The sequence below is a fragment of the Notolepis coatsorum genome (genome assembly GCF_963971535.1).
Source record: "Notolepis coatsorum genome assembly, chromosome: 17".
Lineage (NCBI taxonomy): Eukaryota > Metazoa > Chordata > Actinopteri > Aulopiformes > Paralepididae > Notolepis > Notolepis coatsorum.
This window is the reverse complement of record NC_140181.1, coordinates 85,271,917-85,286,851: the sequence shown is the minus strand read 5'-3', so window position 1 is coordinate 85,286,851 and position 14,935 is coordinate 85,271,917. Positions and strand designations below refer to the sequence as shown.

General features: G+C 43.9%; 1 pseudogene across 1 annotated transcript in view; it reads left to right on the top strand.

The window, feature by feature from the left end:
* Positions 1-14,116, top strand: part of LOC311244121 (metabotropic glutamate receptor 7-like) — a 121,811-nt pseudogene extending 107,695 nt beyond the window's left edge. The window contains exons 8-9 of the transcript XR_014621002.1: positions 7,851-8,103; positions 12,933-14,116. The product of XR_014621002.1 is annotated as a metabotropic glutamate receptor 7-like (transcript). The remainder of the gene's footprint in view (positions 1-7,850; positions 8,104-12,932) is intronic.
* Positions 14,117-14,935: the final 819 nt, after the last annotated feature.

The window sequence follows — 14,935 nt, the reverse complement described above, 5'->3', positions numbered from 1 at the left end:
CCCCTCCAGCTCTGGAACCTCCTCCTCCGCTGATCATTGATAACCACCCCGCTTACACTGTCCGGCAGCTGCTGGACGTGCGCTGCCACGGTTTCCAATACTTGGTGGACTGGGAGGGCTACGGTCCGGAGGAGCGCAGTTGGATCTCCCACCAGCTGATCCTGGATCCTGCCCTCATCCGGGACTTCCATCGGGCCAATCCGGACAAGCCTGGAGGGTCGCCAGGAGGCGCCCGTAGAGGGGGGGGTCCTGTCACAATCATGGTGAGAGCCACCATTTCTCTACCTACTTCCATGCCCTTATATGGGCAGCTTCCGATGCCATCTATCAGCCCTGCTGAGAGTCATCAGCCCATCAGCCCAGCTGAGAGCCGTCAGCTCATCAACGGTCCGAATATCAACCCTGCAGATCCTGTTCCTGATGGTCTCAGTGTTATCCTATCTACCCCAGGTACGAGGACGTACTTAGCCTTGCCTGCTCTGTCTGTACTGCCTGCCATGTCCTAACCTCTGTTCTCCTTGTGCCCAGGACCACCACCCCCGGCCGTCGCTGTCTCCTGATGCACTACCTGCCTGGACATTCCTGAGGAACTCTAGCTATAGTCACTACTTGTCCAAAGTCGCACATTCTTGTATATTCTCTACTGCCTTGTCTGCTTGGTACCCAAAGGAATTAAAACCTACTTAAAACGCTCCATTCTCTCTCTCCCTGTGTTCTGCCCTAACACTGACACCAGCGTTCCAGTGCATCAACCTCCTCCCGGTAGGCCTTCTCGTCGTTGTCAGAGATCAGCCCCACCACCACGTGTCGTCGGCAAACTTCACTATACGTGTTTTGTCCCTTGTTTGAGTCGAATCTGGGTTGAACATGATTTGTGGAACTCCCTCTGGTGTTGTGGTCGTGGACTTCACTGACCTTTGGGAAGTATTTCGACATGTACATGGGTATATTAGTGGTGTAGTGTATCTTGTAGACCAGGCCCATCGCAAGTTGCTGTATTCTGTTGTCTACTCTAAGCCATCCTAGGTTGTCAAAATGGGCAGCGGTAAGGTGGGTTTTAGGAGTAAGACCAAGCAGTAGTCTGACCAGTTTGTTTTGTGATGTTTGTAGCCTTGTTTTTAGGGCCTTTGAGGTGCTTTGGTACCATGAGGTGGAAGCATAGTCGTAGAACTCTTGAATGAGTGCTCCTGTTAGAGTCTTCAAGGTATTCTTGTTTACCAGAGAGGAGATCCGGTACAAGAATCATGTTTGTTGGTTGACTTTTTTGATTACATTGGTTGCCATTTTGTCACAGGAAAGATTTGCCTCTAGGATGGAACCCAGGTAGGTAATTTCATCTTTCCTTGTGACAATACTGTCTCCCACTGTAACGAAGAAGCTGTTGGCCTTGCTGAGTTTGCTATTTTATCCAAAGAGAATGGATTCATCATCATCATCATTTATTTATTCGTACATGGAATTACCACAGTCCAACAGTACATATTAATATAATTCACCAAATTCCATGGCCGAAAAGAAAAGGAAGAAGAAAAATTCGTATATATACCTGCCCCTACACACATGCAACACACCGATAGACTTATTGCGTAAAACCAAACAGAATATACCCATTTTGCAAAAATGGAAACATCAACACAACTAAATTAAATCAGCATAAATAAACCCATTTTGTGTATCTATCAGTCAAACTACATATTTAGGTTCATTCATTTACACACACACACACACACACACACACACACACACACACACACACACACACACACACACACACACACACACACACACACACACACACACACACACACACACACACACACACACACACACACACACACACACACACACACACACACACACACACACACACACACACATATAATGTATTATTCTATATTATACTTCTATATACTATATAATTTTATTTAAAAAAAAATTATAATATAACTAAATCATACTATTTATACTACACCATATTGGTATACAGTATTATACAATATTTTAATATATTATTATTCTATGTTACGCTGCTATATAGGCTACTATATTACTATACTCATACTGGCCTATACAGCAATTCTATGCTATGTTATCCTGTTATGCTAAACTGCAATATTATACTAAACTGTGCTATACTGTCTATTTATCTTTTCTTTGTACAACCTTTTGAAGTGAAATATATTAGTAGAACTCTTTTCATCATTCTGCAAAGAGTTCCATAGTTTGATACCTATAACTGAGGTGCACCTTTGTTTTAAGGTGGTTCGTGCAAATTGGTGCTTAAAATAGAATTTCCTTCTGCTGTCATCTGGACAGGGAACGAACAACCTCTGTATATTTGCTGGTAATACTCTGCATTTTGCTCTAAACAAAACGAATAAAGTCTGTATTTCAGCTAACTCTTTAAGTTTCAATAGTCTGGATTTAATAAATAATAAATGGCAAAATCCGCACTATATAAGTCCAACATTCATTCTGTGGACGGCCTCAGAGCTCCCGGTCAATGTTCTGAATTTGTCTTTCTTATGCACATGTTCATTTGTATTGTGTGTCACGTGTAATCCTCCTGTAGTTCCTTCATACCAGTCCATCGTGTATTATTCCCCAATATGTTTCCTAATCAGCGTGTCCCTTTTTTTAAATACATTTCAAATCGTTTGTCTATAACGTGTGTATTGTAAATCATAGTGTTAATTATTCTAAATTCTGGTGTTATAGTTTTATACTACTTGGGGTAACTGTTAAATTATCTTTCCTCTGTTGTATCTATTCTCTTCCCCAGGTCCCCCATGTGTATGTTTGTATTGGGTGCTCTTCCATGTTGATTTTGTCTTGTATCTTTCCTTGGATCACCGTGTCCCTTCATGCCTCTTTCTCGTGTCCCTTTGTCGTTCTTCATAGTTGATCTGCTTTGAATCGGTTCAGGTCCCCTCTTTTCCTCCTCCCGTCCTCCTCTCCTCGTCTCTCGGTTCTGGTCCACCTGCGCGCCCTCTCCATCCTCTGCGTCAGCGTAGGCCTCTCTCCTTCCCCTCCCGGCACCTTCCATCCTCTCCGCGCCGTGTCCCTTCGCCGCCTCCTGCACGTTGTCGGGACCTGGTTTCTTTCTATTTCTGAGTTTTCTTTATTTCTACATAGCTCCGACGCTTCATTGCCACCTCTGTTGGATTTTTCAGTGTTACATTGTATGCTCCGCATTGCTCCTAATCCAATCTGCGTGGTGGCCTGGTTAGCCTCTATGTTAGCTTGTAAGCTAGTTCGTATGTTAGCCTGTAGCTTCTCTGCATTGACATTCAGCGTCCCGCTAGCTTGTTCTACCTGTTGCATCATTGCCTCGTGTTGAGTCTTTTCCATCGATGTATTTACTTCATCTGGGGTTGCCTTTCTTTCATTTGTCCTCGTGTTCATTCTTCCTGCTTTCTTTTGTCCTCGAATCTTCACTTTTTATTTCATTTTGAATTGTTTTACTTCGTTTTTTTGATATTCATTGACCGGGAGCTCTTTCATGTGGCTGCTCACCAGAACGTTGCAAACCGGAAGTCCTTGTGAACTATTCTTACTGCTCTCTTCTGTAATATAAATAATGGCTTTATGTTGCTTTCATACGTGTTACCCCACACTTCCACACAGTAACTCAAATATGGTAGGATGAGTGAACAATATAATATTCGCATACAATTATAATTCCATTTTACCCAGGTGTAATGATAGTTTGTTATCAGCGAGCCAGGTGCAGATTCTGCCGAGTTCAGAGCTGAGGGCTTTTTCAACCTGCAACTTGTCCCTGTCAGAGACCAGCAGGGCTGAGTCGTCCGCGAACAGGAACAAGTTGCAGTCACAAGCTGATGACATGTGGTGGGGGGGGGGGGGGGGGGGGGGGCAGTGTACCGTTCACCTCCACCATCTGTTCTCTCCCCTCCAGGTAGAATTGCATCCAGCTCACTGATGAACTATCAAAACCAATTGCTTTTAGCTTATCAATCAGAATGGAGTGATTGACAGTGTTGAAAGCCTTTTGGAGGTCCAGCATGACCATGCCGCAATATTTGCCCGCGTCCAACTTGTGTTTGATGTGGTCGTTCAAATAGAGAAGGCATGTGTCAGTCAGTGGAATGGGATGTTCTAAAGCCAGATTGGCATTCGTAGATTAGCTTTTTGCAGTTGCTTAAATCTGGAGTTTAATGCTGTGAGGGCCTGATCCACTATTTTGATGAAATATTCTGTTTTGAATACCCGCTCTGCGGATAGTGGGATATTGTGTGCGTCTCTTTTCCGTTTCATGACATGTGACTCCCTGAATACTACCTCGACGTCCATCTCTTTAGCAATCTCTTTAGCTGTTATTTTTGCAGAGGTAAATTCAGTTTCTTTGTATTTAATTGTTTTTTTATCAGTCCCTTAAATGCTTGGGACGCGGTCGGGTCGCTGGTTTTTCAGAATCAGAATCAGAAAGGTCTTTATTTGCCAAGTAGTTTTCACATACAAGGAATTTACTTTGGTCGTTTTCGTTGCAACATTAGCGGACAGACATTAACAGACAGATAATACAATAAAGAGGTGGAGTAAGATAAAATGAAATATGAACTAAGTTGAGCACAATAGAATATAATATAATTATGAAATTAAATTAAATATAGGCCAGGGCTGTACAACTGTAAATAAAGAGGTTGAATAATATTAAATGGGATATAAACTTTTTTTTATTTAAATTTTTTCTTATGAATTTATCAAATTAACCTTTTTTTCTTTGTTCATTCCCTAAGGCAAATTTCCTCCATCTATCTCGTTCTCTTGATATTGTGTTTCAAAATTCAAATTATCACCACGCTGCCACTGTTATGGCAGCAGTGGCGGAGCCCAATAGCAGAACACAGGAGGAGCGAGAATGGAGCGTTTTAGGTTGGTTTTAATGTAGGCACCAAGCAGACAGGTATTATTGTACAGGAATGTGCAAGTAGATGCGAGCAGGTGCACTCCTCGTGCAGCACAGGAGCGTCCAGGTGGGTGGTGTCTCGGGAGTCGGGGTGGTGTCTCGGTGGTCCTGGGCACAGGGAGAACAAAGATTAGGACAAGGCAGGCAAAAAGGAAGGAGTAACAAGGCTAGTATGCGTCGTCGTACCTAGGTTGTTAGGTTAACACTGCGACGAGGGAGAACAGGATCCGTGGGCTGATGTAGGGGTTGTTGATGAGGGAATCCCTCACAGCCGCGCTGATTGATGTCCCTCTGGCAGCGTGGGAATGCTGGGGTCGGATGCTGCCCATATAAGGGTGTGGAAGGAGTAGGGGTGAGGAAGGCTCTCGCCGTGATTATGACAGCCACGCACACCATCCACCTTACACCTGACGACCACGTGCCAATGCGCTTGTCTAATGTGAAATATATCATCATGTAAGAAAAACTAGATTTTAGGTCTGTGATGGAAAGTGATTCATTCAATTCATTATGAATTGAAAATGGGGGACTCTGATGTAAACAAGACGAAAGTCTTTCTCTGGTCTGCATTCCCTTAACAATTGTGTGTATTGAGCCGTACTGTATTGTACCCATTCTGCAATCTGTTAATACAATTTTCAATCAATCAATTCAATCAATCAATTCTGTTAACACTTTGATTACCGGCCAACATGGTAAAACGTGGTTGAATGCCAGCACCCACTTCAATGATAGCGTTGTGAACGCATAATCTCTGTCTTAAATTATGGCTATGTGTCTAATCTGCCCGTCGTTTATCAATGACTTGTTTGCAGTCAACATTGTCGAAACAGATTGTTTTTTAATCGCTTCATTTCCGTTTTATAGCATTTTGAAAAGCCCTCGTTTTCAAGGAAAATATAAAGATTCCGTGATAAAAGGCATTTACTGGAATATTCTGGAATACACAAAAACGTTGTCATTTTCCGGCCTATTTATGAATCGTTTTCAAATAAACGCTAGATTATCGATAGTATGTGTACTTATGCACGCTATAGAAGCGGGCTGAAATATCGATTATCTCATTTCCTGATCGCTCGCACAGCCACACAGCCACACACACACATAGGGCAAACGCTTATATCTCTGTGAAAATAGCTCTGATTATCCTATGACTGGTAAAATAGATTCCTTACCTTAGATCAGATGTTATCCAAAAAGATTATTCCAATTCCTGATCGCCATTCCAAATATCGATCACGCTTATTGATTACAGTGTTGGGTAAATACATAATCCACGCGTTTTCCGGGCCGGCGAGCACAATGGATTCTTCAGATGCCTCGACGGAAAAGTTAAATGAGGAAACTGGCCACCCCCCCTTCGTCAGTGTAAAGTAATGGGGTGCAGTTACACAGGGAGAGACGATAGGGGGCGGTATCTTCCCAATCGAGCTCAGAGAGACTCTGCAGCACTAACCCGAGGCTCAATTGATGAAATATGAATTCAAATTGCCAATAAAAAATAAAAGACAAACAAACGCTATATAGCGCTGGGGGCACTCAAAGGTCGGCATGAACTAACAACAAAACACGTCCATTCTGTCTTAAATTTTTTTAATCCTGCCCCTCCCGTGAGGCCTCCTATGTGTGAGGCCCTGTGTGACTGCACCGCTCGCACGCCCCTAGCGGCGGCTCTGCATCCAAGCACTCAGGGACCAACTTTAGTTGTAATGCCAGTAGCTTGCTCAAGGGCAACGGCAGGAGTGTACCTACCTAGCATAATGGTGTGGGAGGAAACCCACGTAGACCATCTTGTTGTTAGGCAACAGTGCTAATTAAATAAATGGTGCATTTGTATAGCGCTTTTATCCAATTTGTTCCTCATATTTTACCCATTCATTCACCCATTTACTCATATTCACACACCCACGGCAGAGGTGACCATGTAAGGTGCCAACCTGCTCATCGGGAGCAGTTAGGGGTTAAGTGTCTTGCTCAAGGACACTTCGACACACTGCCCGGGAGGAACGGGAATCTATATCTATATATGTATATTTATATAGCTGTATATAATTCTGCATATATATATAAAGACTGAGAATGTCTTCAGAAGAGGACAGCTCTAACAATTTGAACAATTATGTAATTCGGCAAAAATCATAGGTTGATTAATTATACTCCCCTCTCCTGCACTCATAGTTTGACCTGCTAACCGTCCATCTAGTAGAAGCTACAGGGTACAAGAGATAAGAAGAAATCACACAACATAATCATTCATACTGTACGAGGGATGAGACCCAATCCCAATATGATTACGAGAAAGCATGAATAATGCGATGGACACAGATATATTTTTTATTACCTGGATATACTTATTATCCGGAAAACAATATTCTTTTACATTATGAGCACCATTGATGCAGATAGGCACCAACTGTAGGACTGCCATCAAATACTACCTGTAGGACTGCCGTCAAATACTACCTGTAGGACTGCCGTCAAATACTACCTGTAGGACTGCCGTCAAATACTACATGTAGGACTGCCGTCAAATACTACCTGTAGGACTGCCGTCAAATACTACCTGTAGGACTGCCGTCAAATACTACCTGTAGGACTGCATTCAAATACTACCTGTAGGACTGCCGTCAAATACTACCTGTAGGACTGCCATCAGAAAGCCACTATGTTATTGTTCATGTTGAATGTTCCTTGGTTTTATTGAATGTTGTTTTATAAACTCACTATATGCGGGAGAAGCCAAAGGCGATGTTACTGCTATGTTGTCCAATAAAGTCAAAGTCACATAGCTCGTATAAAACCCACAGCTAGTTTCTGTGTGTTCAGGGTGCGTAGCCCTGCCGTAAGCGTACTTAAAGTGGCACTATAAATCTTAAGCTCCACTGTAAATCACCTTACCGTCATCTCTGTTGCCTTGCAGCTGTACATCCAGACCACCACGCTGACCATCTCCATGAACCTCAGTGCCTCCGTAGCGCTTGGCATGCTCTACATGCCCAAGGTGTACATCATCATCTTCCACCCGGAGCTCAACGTGCAGAAGAGGAAGCGCAGTTTCAAGGCCGTGGTCACCGCCGCCACCATGTCGTCACGCCTGTCCCAGAAGCCCAGCGAGAGGCCGAACGGAGAGGCCAAGACTGAGCTGTGTGAGACCCCCGCCTCTGACCCCATGAGTAAGTTACTACGCTGATTGCTGACCCATTATGGAAACAAACTCATATAAGTAAAAATACAAGAACTTGTGAAGTAAAAACATGTGTTCATTTATCGTACACACTAGAGATTTACCATACATATACAGAAATACTGATAGTGATCTATAGTATTCCTGTGGGTTTTATTTCTCCATATACACGATGGATTTACCACAGAATTGCTGTGATTCACTATAGTATTTCTGTAGTGGAATGTTATAGAAATGTAGCCTGTATGTACTGTAAGGTGAATCACTGTAGTATTCCGGTGAAAATGTGTTTGTTATTATGTTCTCGAGCCAAGGCCAGTGAGTCTCAGATTGAAAAAGAAATCTATTGTAACATTTCTCTTTTAGTAAACATTGAAAACGGGTCCCACAGAGCAGAACACCACACACCGTTTAAAGACACACTCCTGTGTCTTCCCCCACTACTGGCCTTCTTTCCATATATAGGCATTTAGTGGATTAAAGATTTCAGTCTGAAATGTATTGAGCCTTTGATACAAAAACTGACGGCATGTGAAAGTTATAATTGTTATTTACATACACTCATACTGTATTGTAATGGGTTGCTTCACATGATTTAGGTTGTCTCCTCTCTCTCCGCCTTCCACCTCTTCTGTTCATGTGCACCACATTCCAATAAGGCGGAAATACCGAAAGAAATCATTCACATTTGTATTAGCATAATTGGTAAACATACCCCGGAAGCCACAACATTAGCTGAGACCTGGTCCTTACCGTTCTGCATGGAAACCCTGCAATTATCTTCATGACAGAGCCACAAATCCCCAGAGCCTTGATAAAATAGAAATGTTAAACCGCCTGTGGCATGTGCTTATTATCGACATCTTTCTACCATTAAAGAATTATCAGGCCGAGTGTTGCCTCACAGTTCACATTCCCATTCACGCTGACCAAGATATGGCTGAGGGAGTCGCCACCACCGCATGCCCATGAATTACACATCAGCTATTCATGAGTCACACGCCGTACCAGGCCCTGTGTGGGTCGAATGAGTTAAAGAGGGATTATATAGATGTCATCACACACAGACCAGGAAGAGGCACGAGGAGCAGGGAGCCACACATTTGACTATTCTATTAGTGCCCGATATCTATAGTTCTCTGGGGGTGAATGACATCACTGTCTAATCCTTCTTATTTGTTCCCATTTTCTGTTCCTATAAGTGGTCGGTGTGAGAGTGTTTAACCGTGTGAGTGCTGGGTACAGACTACGCGGGATAGATAGATAGATAGATAGATAGATACTTTATTAATCCCCTTGGGGAAATTCAGGGTATCTCGCAGCTCACAACAGTATACAGACATTGACCGTTCCCATACAGTTATTACACGTTATGTCTGCATCATGAATTAAAATAAGTACATGATAAAATTCAATTAAATCATACCCATCAATATTAAAAGGAGCGTGATTAGATAAAAGCAGGTGTATAAAAACAGTGTATAAAAACAGGTGTAAAAACAGGTGTAAAATACAGGTGTAAAAACAGATGTAAAAACAGGTGTGTGGGTCAGAGGTCAGGTCCCCCGCACTATAATACGCTGTTGTACAGTCTGATGGCTGTGGGGACAAAGGACCTCCTGTGCCGCTCAGTCCGTGAGTGCAGGGAGGCGATATAGGAGGTAGCGATTTCGATCTGCTCGCCAGACAGAATGGTTAGACCTTTCAACCCCCAGTGGACAGCAAAAACCACGGGAGAGAGAGAGCATGGGGGCCTTCCCTGTGAAACAGATATTAAGAAGCGGGGCTGTGTAACTGGTAATGGAAAAAGATAATCTGGCTCAATACCTGTGTTTTACTGACACCTGCCTTCACCAGGAACAGCGGGTCTGATGATACTGGAGTATTACTGCTCCAATAGAGAGACCTACGCTGGAGGTTATAGTGTGATCCTGTTAGCTAAGATACTACTGGAGTATTACTGCTCCAATAGAGAGACCTACGCTGGAGGTTATAGTGTGATCCTGTTAGCTAAGATACTACTGGAGTATTACTAATAGAATAGAGAGACCTACGCTGGAGGTTATAGTGTGATCCTGTTAGCTAAGATACTACTGGAGTATTACTAATAGAATAGAGAGACCTATGCTGGAGGGTAATAGTGTGGGTCTAAAACACCACTAGTACATTTCTATGTCTAGCATAGAAATACTAAGACACTCCAGTGACATACAAGTACAATAGAAGAATAAGCTCAATGTCTTGTTTCACCAACACTAGCTACAGTATGACAGTAGACTAGTAGTAACTGAGAATAAAAGTAGTTCACAAATTAATACATTTCAATGGATTATGAAGGAAAATAAACCTAATAGCTGGCAGTGGGTGGGACTTTAGACCTAAGTTACCATGGAAGCGCTCTCCCAGTTGTCAGGATGAAGCTAGAGATGATTGACAGCTCATGCAAATCACACATCACAGGCCCCCGAAAGGCCTCTTCTCCTGCATCGTTACTAATCACATGGCAGAGTCATGGCGCAGAGTCATGGCACCAACAGGTGCACCACTACAGCCCCCCCGCCCCCCCCCCCCCCCTCCCCTTCCCACCCACCCTTTGAATTATGGGTATGAGATGACAGGCTTTCATGGGAATCTCTCCAAACAGAGCGATTGTCACATCCATCCGTCATGAACTAAATGAGCCTGTGTATGTGTGTGTGTGTGTGTGTGTGTGTGTGTGTGTGTGTGTGTGTGTGTGTGTGTGTGTGTGTGTGTGTGTGTGTGTGTGTGTGTGTGTGTGTGTGTGTGTGTGTGTGTGTGTGTGTGTGTGTGTGTGTGAGAGAGAGAGAGAGAGACAGAGAGAGGGAGCTAGATAGAAAGGGAGAATGAGTCTGAGTAGTGACAGGGCGAGTGAGTGACAGAGAGAGAGAGTGTGCATGCATGTGTGTGAGTGTGAGAATGTAAGTGTGAGGGTGCACTCAAGCACATGTAATCGAGAGAGCTGAAGGAAGTGTATCGGGGGGCGGGGGGTGAGTTAGAGAGAGAATATACCCCTGCCAGTCACACATGTGGCTCATCGAGCAAACACACACACACACACACACACACTGTACAGAGGGTAAACCTTAACAGCTGGCGCAGTCGCGCATCAAAAGGTCCCCAAGCAGGGCCCACTGAGCCCTAACGGGCCCCCGGTCACAGAGAGAAAGAGAGAGAGAGAGAGAGAGAGAGAGAGAGAGAGAGAGAGAGAGAGAGAGAGAGAGAGAGCAGTGTGACAGTGTGTCATCTGCTCTGGGGATCTCTCACCCCGCGTTCCGACACGGACATCTTTGCGCCTCGTGTGTGTCGTTGTCGTCGTCGTCGTCCCCCCCGCCCGTGCCCTTCTATTTTAGCGGCAGTGGAAGTGACATTTATTAATGGCGAATTTATGTGCATGACCGCCCCGGAAACCTCCACCGTCCCCTGAGACTGTCCGTCAGCTCCTGTGACCATCAGAGCACCAAGTACCCTCCCTCTCTCATGCCCCATCAGGTCCTGGCCATGGGGTTCCTAACGGTTTACAGCATCGAGAGCATTGGCAGCGCCACAGACGGCCATTGTATTGATATTGGCCTAATATCTTCATGATTAGGCCTCTCAGATAAGGGGGGTATCCGCCCTGTAATTCTCCTCTATTAGGAATGGCCCTGCGGTGTCCCAGTAGTGATTACACTCTGATAAATTATCTGTGACGCCCCATGTGGATGACTGAATGATTTTTAGGTCAATTTTTAGTATTATTAAGAATCAATATCATGACAAGAGAAATGTTACCTCACAGAAGGCAGAGAGAGAGAGCGCGATAGAGGGAGGAAGGGAGAGAGAGAGAGAGAGGGAGAGAGAGAGAGATACTCTTATAAGCTTCTATATTCAGCTCCAGATATTGAAGGTTACGATGATATTGTGTAGATATGCGTGTGCATCCCACACAGGCAAGGACACATGTGCCCACGCACGCAAACACACAAACACACTCACAAATACGTCTCGCCCTCTCTCATGATCATACACAGAAACATTTCCTCTAAAATAACTCTTATGAAGGCTAAACCTTTCCTTAAGACTGTTCATAACAGCACAAGATATATTGTAGATTTGCATATGTTTTATTCATCATAGTTGCTGACCAAGACTACAAAACAAGTGGTGCAACTTTAATTGCATAGCCCATGGGAGCCATGGGTCACCATGGCAACGTTAAAGCATGAGATGGAACAGTTACACCGATGTCTCCGCTTAGGGAAACACAACGCACATCGTACCACTGTATAGGTGTCCTCATAAACACATACACAGCCAGGCACACACATATACACTACACACACACACACACACGCACATCTATACACGCGCACGCACACACACACATTATACATTATATGCACACGCTGTACTTAGGCACTCAGCCACGTTCCGATTCGTTTCCATGGCAATCCAGGCTGAGATCACATCACATGCCCTAGCATTTGTTAGGTGCCCACTTGTGTGGTGTTTGTGTGTTTTATCGCTAGTTAACATCTGAAAATAGAAACCAAATTTTGATTCAAGGGCGTTAGTGATCTGAAATGATACACCAGATAATGCTGCTACTGATTGCACACAGTTGGTGTGCAAGAATGCACGGCACAGAATGCACACACACTTGCACACGCACACACACGCGCACACACACACAGCGCATCAGGAAGAGGGGGATGGTTTGTCTTGTGCGTTGCCTGAGAGTCTCGCTTTTTTATTTTGTTTTGTTTTTCTCCTCTGGGTATCATTGAAAGAAAACCTCTCTCTTTTCTCTGTCCTCAGGTCAGGCGACCAAGAAAACATACGTGAGCTACAACAACCTCAGGATCTGATCTGCTCAAATTGAACACCCTTTCTCTCCATCTGTGAAGGCTGAGAGAGGAGAGCCCCAGAGGAGACAGAGAGAGTGAAAGGAGAGGCAGAGACAGAGAGAGAGACAGAGGGCAGGCAGCCTAGTACTACCTGCCCATGCACTCAAGGACTGTGGATAGCGTCCATCCTTTATCAAGACATTGTACCTGAGTGGCGAGGAAGAGACGGGCAGAGCTGTAGGCCAGCGTCTGACCTGCTCCTGGAGCCTGGACTGTTGGTTCTACCATTCCCTCTGTAGTGTGTCAGTCGACGGAACAACCTGCACTGCTGAGAAGGGTGAAGGAGGATCCCCCCCCCCCCCACCTGGATATGGAACAGGACCAGTGGATCTGTTTTCAAGATTTATTTATTTTCTTTTCAAATGAGCCATTAAAGCCATATTCTCCTGGAGTCCATTAACAGATTGATTTTATTTATTTGTTTGTATTGTTTCTGAGTGATTTCTGCCTCGTGCCTCTTACAGTATTTCTCTTGACAGACATGATGATGTTGATTTAATCACAATGGATAGCGAGCTCTGACGCCTAATATGTGTTTGGTTGTGACATGATCAACTCCAGTCTGGATACTCCAGTGTGTCAGAAGTGATGGGGCATTGTAACGATATATTTTCTTTGTAAATATTTGAGAGTATTTTTCATGTTTGGAGTAAAAAAAAAAATAATAATAAAAAAAATATATATCCAGTTCTTTGTTCTTCAATTGGCTTTGGATGGTAAATGAGAAGCACCACAACGTGTTCACACTGCATGTTGCCAGCGTATGTCTGTTCTACTTGATGTCAAACGAAAACAAAACACAAAAACATTTTAAGAAAAAGAAAAAGATAAACCAATTCTGAAAAAAGTATAATGAGCTTGAGCATCATTCTGCGGTTTATTTGTTTCTAACCATTCATGAGACAGAATATGGCTTTAATTCTATTGTTGACCCCTCTGTACTGTATCTGCAAGCATGTTTGTTTTATATAGTTTTGTACAGGGTACATTATGCCTAATTATCAATGGTGTGGAAAACAATATCGCAATCATGCAAGTATGTTGTGATGTCTGTCAATTATCAACATGTAATAAAAAATCATTTTGTTATCTTTTATACAATTAAAACAATGCGGGACGTGGTGGTGGTTTTGTTCGCGTGCGCACGCGTGTGTGTTTGTACGAGCGCATATAGAGTATGTGTTTACATATCGGAGAGAGAATGCATTAGATGTTTGCGCTGGTGCGTGGATAAGTACTGTTAATCAGTGTTTTGTTGATGGGCTTTTTGTAAATGTATGAACATGTCATGTTCTCATCAAGTGCCCCCCCCTCCTAGAATGACACATTAACAGCCTCACTGTGCAGCAATGCTGTCATGCAGACTAGATGAGAGGAGGGGAAGCATGTCTACTAGTTGCCTCTCTATCTCTCTCTCTCTCTCTCTCGCACTCTGTCCCTCTCTCTCACCCTTTCCCTCTCTCTCTTACTCTCTCTTTCCCTCTCTTTCACTTGCTCTGTTTCTCCCCCCCTCTATTTCTCACTATCTGTCTCGCTCTCTCTCCCTCTTTCATTCTTCCTCACCCCTTCTCTCAGTCTCTTTCATTCTTTTGTCTCCCCCCCCCCCTCTCTCTCTCTCTCTCTCCACCTCCCCTAATAATGCAACATGGCAGATCAATTTGCCCCGCTGACGACAACAGGCTTCATGAGCTACACACACCATTTATTCCGGGGCGCGGCTGAAAACATACACTATTTTCAATATTGATTACCAAATAACAAACATGTCATGAATAGGACACACATGAGGGGGTTTCTCTTCTTCACCAGAACGTAACTCCCTCCCTGGGGGCCATTACAGGGACACATGACGTACGACCAAGAGCTGCTGATTCCTCCGTCCTCCCTCTGTCTGTGTCTGTGTCTGTGTGTGTG